Genomic DNA, 8,417 nt, shown 5'->3' with positions numbered 1-8,417 from the left:
TTATCCAGACATCATACACACTATCACTAAATCACATCCAATATCATACATATCAACCTAATCAGACTTTTCTAACATCTGTGGCATTGGCTCACAGGAAAACAGACAAGGGAATAAAACAAATATTGCTAGAACCTGTTTGAGTTCTATATATCAGACATTTGAAATCTTTAATTTTGACTGTCACCTCTTATGGTAGTAATTTTACAAGCACTAATTATGGTCAATTTAGACAGAGAATAGTATCTAGTTATGGTAAAGGGCGAAATAAGTATAGGCAATTATAATTGTAAAGGTTTAGCAGATTCGAAAGAAAGAAGATCTGTCTTTCTGTGGCTAAAATAAAAGGAATGTAACATATACTGTTTACAGGAAACTCACTCTACATCCTTAGATTAAGTTGTGTGGAAAATGGAATGGTGAAATAATTATGTCATGAACAAAGGAACTCAAAAGGTGTTGTCACATCTGTCGTAAGGAGGAGACCAAGCGTACATTCTTAATTTATTAAAGAAATGCAACACTGAACAAACTAACTAACGACCGACCGACCGACACGCTATACACATGAGTGCTAACAAGCAGAGGTCACACATCAACAAGAACCCACAAAATACCCAAGGAAATATGTCTACCTAAATATGGTCCCCAATCAGAGACAACGATAAACAGCTGCCTCTGATTGGGAACCAAATCAGGCCACCATAGACATACAAATACCTAGACTTACAAAAATCCTTAGATATATAAAAACCCCTAGACAATAAAACTAACATACCCACCATAGTCACACCCTGACATAACCAAAATAATAAGGAAACCAAAGATAACTAAGGTCAGGGCGTGACAGGTGTGAAGATATTAATTTGAAGAAAAAAATTGATCTGAATATACAAATAGTCAGGAATGATTTGCAAGGAAGGTAGATTTTTTTGAATATGAAAGTGGATATAAAAACAGATTTGGCTCATTAATCTATATTGTCCAAATATATTTATACCAATTTATTGAATTTACAGGCAACAAACGATCAAATCATTATGGTGGGAGACTATAACACAGTGTTAAGTACCTCAATGGACCATGAAGGAAATCACTCTACAAACTATCATCACCGTGCCCTTAATTAAAAAGTATTAATAGGAGACAGAATGCGATGTATAATGACATTATTTACAGATACAAAAAGCCTGACACCATTACATATTACATATTATTTGTTAACTTCTGTACTTACCCTCATGCATCAAAAACACACAATTTCCAAATATGATGGTGGCATAATCGCATGCAGCACTGTAATACATGCCCACATCTGCCGGTCTGGCATTTGCAATGGTTAGCACAAAACTAGCTCCACTCTTCTCACCAGCAAACTCAGGGTTGATAAACTCCCCATAGAACGACGGAGTGTTTAAGTGAGAGTAGAAGGGTTACAAAGTTATATTTCAAGTGTTCTTTTAGCCAGCTAATGTTACATGCATGATCTTATTATTCGTATCTCAGAGCCATTGCTTGGCTAGTTATAGGCTACTGTTAGCTAGCTAACATTGAAATTGGTTGGTTGGCTACCTGCAAATTCATGCAGTATAGTAATGTCATGAGTTCAGACTATGGTTCACGGTTTACCTAGCTAGCTAGCTAGCTACATGTCTTGTTAACTAGCTATTGTTGAACCTGGTTGGTTAGCTACCTGCAGATGTATGCAGGGTAGTGACATCTTGAGTTGGGATTATGGTTCATTGTTTAGCTAGCCAGCTAGATACATATCTTAACAAAATAATCCACTATGCAAGTAACCATTTCAGGTGCGTTCGTAAATTCAGTCTGGCCATATACTCCGATGAGCACTCTTGTCTGAGTGTGTCGGAGCACGGAATAACTGATGAATTTAAGAACGCTCAACACCTATTGAATATGGCCGGTGTCAGTAAACGTCGGCAAAAAAGCATAATTAAATTGTTGCTAGCAGCACAGTTACAGTCACCCTATGCTCTGGATAACATGATAAACAGCCTAACCAGCTCTGCTAGGGTGAGTAAAATGGTCAGTGGGGTTTTCTCTCATTTGTATCTGTAAGTAGCTAGCAAGCTAGCCAATGTTAGCTAGTTAGCTTGGGTGCTTGAATGCAATTGTGAGGTCAGAACGTTCGGAGCAACCCTACTCATCGTCCAGAGCGTCCAGTGTGTGCTCTAAACACTCCGAGAGCGAAACGCTTTGAATTTACGAACTGACAATCTGACAGCACAGTTGCACAGATGGTCGGGGCTAAATCTTAAGAAGATGTAGACAAAGGGCTCTCCAGTAGTAGTACCAAAACATTCAAAGGCTTTCAACTTTCAAAGCAGATTTATTTTCCCATTGTTCCTCAATTGTAGTGTATGATATACCATTTTGTAGCTCTGAGTCTCTACATTTATCAAACGTAAAAAAACACAATTTCAAATGTTGCTACATAAGACCGATTTCAGCCCGGTTGGTCACATATCAGACTGTCTGACGGTTGCAAGAGACCACCCTTAAAATAAATATATGAATACTTTAATATCTTCACATGGTTTTGGAACTTCCTCATCTGTACACTGTATGTTATTTCCAGGCAAAGTTCTGCCAGACATTTTTTTTATACAGAACTGGAGTGAGGGACGACATGCCTGATTGGCTGCTGTGGCGTCAGTAAGCACACAGAACAGGACAGATGCAGATACTTTTTTGCACCACTGCAGATGGAAAAATTGGTCCGCTGATACAGGACTAGGAAAGGCCCAGTGCACTACTTTTGTGGGGGAAAAAACAACTTTTTGGTTAGTAGACCGGCTATGTCGAGCGCTGGGGAGAGGGAGCGGGTTTAGGGGTGGCAATACCCGCTCCCCCTGACGCTCAGCTCCAGCAACAGGACGACGCCGGAGGAGATGGAAACCCGGATGATATTGGAGTCCAGGATGTCCGCCACCGGGACACAAGAGAGTTCCTCAGGACCGTACCCCTCCCAGTCCACCAGGTACTGGAGCCTACTCCCACATCGTCGGGAGTCCAGGAGGGACCAAACAGCATAGGCAAGTGTCCCCTTGATGTCCAGGGGAGGCGGAGCGGTGTCACAGGGGACGGCATCAGCCAGGGGACCAGGAACCTGGGGAGCAGGAACCACCGGCCTGAGAAGGGAAACTTGAAAGAAGGGTGAGATCCGGTAGTTAATGGGGAGTTTTAAATGATAGGTTACCTCATTGACACTCCGAAGGACCTTGAAGGGCCCCACAAACCGTGGCTTCAGCTTCCGGCAGGGCAAGCGGAGTGGAACTCCTTAGAAACCTCCCCAGCTCCTGGTTGGTCCTCTCCACCTGCCGTTGGACTTAGGCCGGCCGGTACCCGGATATGAGGCTGACCGTGACCCCCATCTTTGCCATAAAGGCCTTTCATACATGCAACGTGAATTGGGGACCAGAGTGCTGGAAGACCTGCTGGAATAGTACCTCAGCGACCTGGAGAGCGTTAGGTAGACCAGAGATAGCGATAAAACGGCAGGATTTAGAGAATCTGTCAACAAACACAGTGAACCGGAAAGGGGAAGATCAGTCATGAAGTCTATAGACAGATGTGACCAAGGCACGGGAAGGGGAAGTAGTTTCTCTACAGCATGCCTGGGAGATTTGGATTGTGCACATACAGAGCACGAGTTGACATAGTGGGTGACGTCCTGCTCCAAGGTGGGCCACCAGTACTTATCGGAGGTGGACGGTTGGACGGTGCGGGTCATTGGACGGTGCGGGTCATACCTGGGTGTCCAGCGGCGAGGGATGTGTGTGCCCAGGTAAACAGCCGATATCTTACCCCCGTGGGCACGTAGATGTGATCACGTACAAAACGCACAAATAGTACCTAATGATTGAGGGGGAGTAATCAAGGAGATAATGATCACCAGGTATGCGTAATGATGGGGAGCAGGTGTGCGTAATAACTGTTGCCAGGGCCCGTGGTTAGTAGACCGGCAACGTCAAGCACTGGAGGGAGGGGGAGTAGGTGTGACAATATGTATGATATGGATAAGTGCTTGTTCTCATTTCAGTTTATGATATGGCATGATTATGATTGGTCATCTCATATGTTTACAGTCAAAGGTATCAGTATTATTATTCTGCTTATGATTGTCTTCTCAGAGAGCACACTAGTCATGCACTTTTCTGTGATATGGTACTCTTGAATGTATAAACTGAAGAGTGCTTTTACATTTACATATTGTCTCATTGTGATGCTCTCAAAATTACCAATAATACTGTAGGCCCTGACCTACTATATCTCCATAGGATTCACAGAAAGAGATTGTATCGATATAATTTGTATATCCTCTCAAAACTTTCTCAAGTTATTGAAAAACATTCTGATAGATGTCAGGCATAGCATGTTATATAAAGTATTTTTTTCCGTTGTCTGATGAGCATAGTGACAAAAACAGTTTGTGGTCTGCATATAAACATGTGGTATGAGTGTGGTTCAGAAAGAAGGTTTGGTGAAGGTTCACTATATTCCCTATATAGGGCACATACTGTACTGTACCTCTGACCAGAGGCACTTCTTTTGACCAGGGCCCATAGGGTGCTATTTCAAAAGCACACTTGTTATTTGGTTGATGCTGTAGAAAGATAACAGCTTTGTCAGTGAAAAGTAAGCCTTGATGTGTACATGGCCCACCCTCCTGCCTCCCTGAAAAGTAACAATATAAAAACTATGGCCTGAAACTGTTGGACCTGAGGGTTTGTTAATAATCAACCTTCTCAGAATCTCTCTGTCCAGCAGAAATAGTGAAATCGAATGTGTGTTGACCAAAAACACAACAAGGCGTGTCCATGACCTTAGCAACACAATTAGCAACATGATTATTTGTATGCACATCAAACTGCCTTGGTAACAAACCATAACAAATATAGCACAGAACAGATGAGGTGTGAAATCAAAAGTACCAAAGAAAAAAACATTTATGTTCTGTTGTTCAGTGGAAACTTCTCACCACAAAGACCTTTGTATGAGATGTACGTGTTTTTTCCATCCCTGTTCACACCAGCAAGGTGACACTGACCACAGGTCGAGGATGTTATGTCTGCAGCGAATGCATCAGATGAGAGTTTGCAGAGAGCCTCAACCTGGACTCAGGGGTAGACGTAACATAGTAAATGTAAATCTGGGACCCTCTAATTAGTATGATATGTTACATTTCATATGGTACGTATTCATTTGTGGATGGCTATCATCCATTTCGTATGATATCCTCTCTGGCTCAGGCGTGCCACTAGCGACCCACCTCGACAACATCCGGTGAAATTGCAGAGCGCCAAATTCAAAATACAGAAATAGTCATAATAAACATTCATAAAAATACAAGTGTTATACATCGGTTTAGTCAGATTTCAAAACGGCTTTATAGCGAAAGCATACCATTCGATTAACTAAAGACAGCGCCCCGCTTACAAAAGCATACAAACATTTTCCAACCAAGTAGAGGAGTCACGAAAGTCAGAAATAGCGATAAAATGAATCACTTACCTTTGAAGATCTTCATCTGGTTGCAGTCACAAGAGACCCAGCTACACAATAAATGTTTGTTTTGTTTGATAAACTCCCTCTTTATATCCCAAATACTCTGTTTTGTTGGCGCGTTTTGTTCAGTAATCTACTGGCTCAAAGGTGATCAAAACATGCAGACGAATACATCCTAATAGTACTGGTAAAGTTCGTTGAAACATGTCAAATGATGTTTATAATTAATCCTCAGGTTGTCAATTGTCTAAATAATCGATAATATTTCAACCGGACAATAACGTATTCAATAGAAAGGAAAAACAACGAAGGGCGCGCACACGGTCAGCGCGCAAACCAGCACTGCATGCTTCCTCAGTCCATTGACAGAAAGTTCTCCTTCTTCTTCATTTTTCAGAAAACAAGCCTGAAACAATGTCTAAAGACTGTTGACATCTAGTGGAAGCCATAGGAACTGCAATCCGGGTCCTAACCCATTAGATATTCAATAGGCATTCAATTGAATCCTGCCCACATAAAAAAAAAAATCCCACTTCCTGGATGGATTTTCCTTAGGTTTTCGTCTGCCATATCTGTTCTGTTATATTCAGAGACATTATTTTAACAGTTTTGGAAACGTTAGAGTGTTTTCTATCCAAATCTACCAATTATATGCATATCCTAGCTTCTGGGCCTGAGTAACAGGAAGTTTACTTTGGGCACGCTTCTCATCCAGACGTCGAAATACTGCCCCCAAGCCATAAGAAGTTTTAATTAAGCTATGAAATACAATTCATATTATATGTTCCGAATTTGCAAAACATACTATTTGTTACAAATTCCAATTTATTGTGGCAAACGTTAGCTATGAGGCTAATGCTAATGTTAGGTAGGTGGCTAACATTAGCTAGGATAGGGGTTAGAGTTAGGTATAAAGGTTAGGGTCAAGGTTAGGGTTAATGTTAATGTTAGGGTTAGGAGTTAGGGTAAAGGGTTAAGTTTAGAGGAATGGTTAGCGAACAAGCTAACTAGTTGCTAAGTAGCTAAAATGTAGTAAGTAGTTGCAAAGTTATTAATTAGCTAAAATGTTAAAGTTGTCTGTGATGAAATTGGAACACACAATCTTTGGGTTGCTAGAGGTTCACATTAAATGGATAATCATCCCTCCCGACCAACGACCCTACTTTTTTTTTGCCTTAAGCAACCTTCTGTCTTATGTAACCATACCAAACGTAACATATCATACTAATTAGAACTTCCTTGATTTACATTTACTATGTTACGTCTAGTGTATGAGACGAGGCTGAGAGCATTGACAACTGCCTCGGCACACAACATTAGTGCAGTAGGCCTATTGTTTATGGATGCGTTCCCTATGCATGCAAACACATCATGTATGCACTATGATTGAAGTATGCCTACAAGTGCACAAAAGTGTTCAAGAAGTTGAAAAAAAACGAACATGTTATGGACTGTTTGAACATAGCCCACTAAATGCATGGTTATTTTACTAATCAGCAGATTTCTATTTTTTGGCAGTGTACCGGTGGCGGTGTACAGGTGTCCCAAACCCCAGATGTCCACTCATATCATTGTACATCATGCATTCAAATCAATTCAACCATACAATTACGATAACAACAGCAGATCATGTTTTGAAGTATACTAGTGCTTGTCATTGTACACTTCACACATTGTGCACAACTCTCTAGTCTAGAGCCTGGAGTAGTTTGGTTTTGGTCAGGTATTTTCAGTCTAGCGGTAGGAATGGAAATTGATGTGGGAACTGAATGCTGATAAGAGATTGTGTGGTTAGATGCAGAGACAGAGATAAACAGAGAGAGAGAGAGAGAGAGAGAGAGAGAGAGAGAGAGAGAGAGACAGAGATACAAACAGAGAGAGCTCCAGTACAGTCTTCCTGTGGTGCAGGTTGCTCGTCTTCACCAGAGAGAGAGAGAGAGAGAGAGAGGACTTTACCTCAGTGGAAAATAACAAGGCCTATCAGTGTTACCATTATCATACACATTCAAATATATTATATAAACTAGTGCCCCTCATTTTGTTGCGGTTTGCATCCTAAATCTTATTACACAGAATTAGAGATACACGCCCAGGGCCTTCTTTAATATCAAAAAGTAGTAAAATATTGGTAATCAGTAAAAAAAATATTATAATAATATTACACTATCTTTCTGTCAAGACTATGATAGGCCCAGTGATGTTCACCTCAGCAGGTCTCACTCAACACTGAGCTGCTCCTTCCTGTCACTCACAACACAGGAAGTGATGCGTTCCTCACTGGCCCCTCCTCCACCTCAGCACTCAATCACGATGGCTGTCACAAGGGGATTTTACTACTATTCAATGTATTACATCAGTTCTTTATCACTGCTACAGTACACTGATATCAACATTAAAACATTTGACAATTATCTTGTGGCAGCATAAACAACATTCGACTCCATCTCCATCATTTGACCTTCAGCTCTCTTCCTATTTCTGGACGTCTTCTGACGGAAACTCAGTGCTGAGTAGTTCAGAGACTCTGGGTCCTGATCCGGATCCTGTAGAAAACATATAATAAGGTTAGAGGTGTCAAACAATTCTAATCAAGTACAGTTATCTGGATGTCATTTACGAAATATGACAGTTTCTATTACCTGGCTATTTTGTGGCTGCAGTTGAGCCTCGATACCTGAGTAAAGAAAGAGTAATTTGGGTCAGTCCACAAACAGTTATTCAAACATACATTTTACGTTGTGTGTTACTGTAAAGAAATGTGGTCAGAGAGAAATACCCTAAGCATGTGTGTGTGTGGTTTGCTTTCAATTGATATAATCTGAGATATACACCTTTTAGAAAATGTTTATGGTCCTCCATCGTACCTGTGTTGTGTGTTTTTGTGTCTC

This window comes from Oncorhynchus mykiss, chromosome 21 (genome assembly GCF_013265735.2).
Source record: "Oncorhynchus mykiss isolate Arlee chromosome 21, USDA_OmykA_1.1, whole genome shotgun sequence".
Classification (NCBI taxonomy): domain Eukaryota; kingdom Metazoa; phylum Chordata; class Actinopteri; order Salmoniformes; family Salmonidae; genus Oncorhynchus; species Oncorhynchus mykiss.
This window is presented reverse-complemented; position numbering follows the sequence as displayed.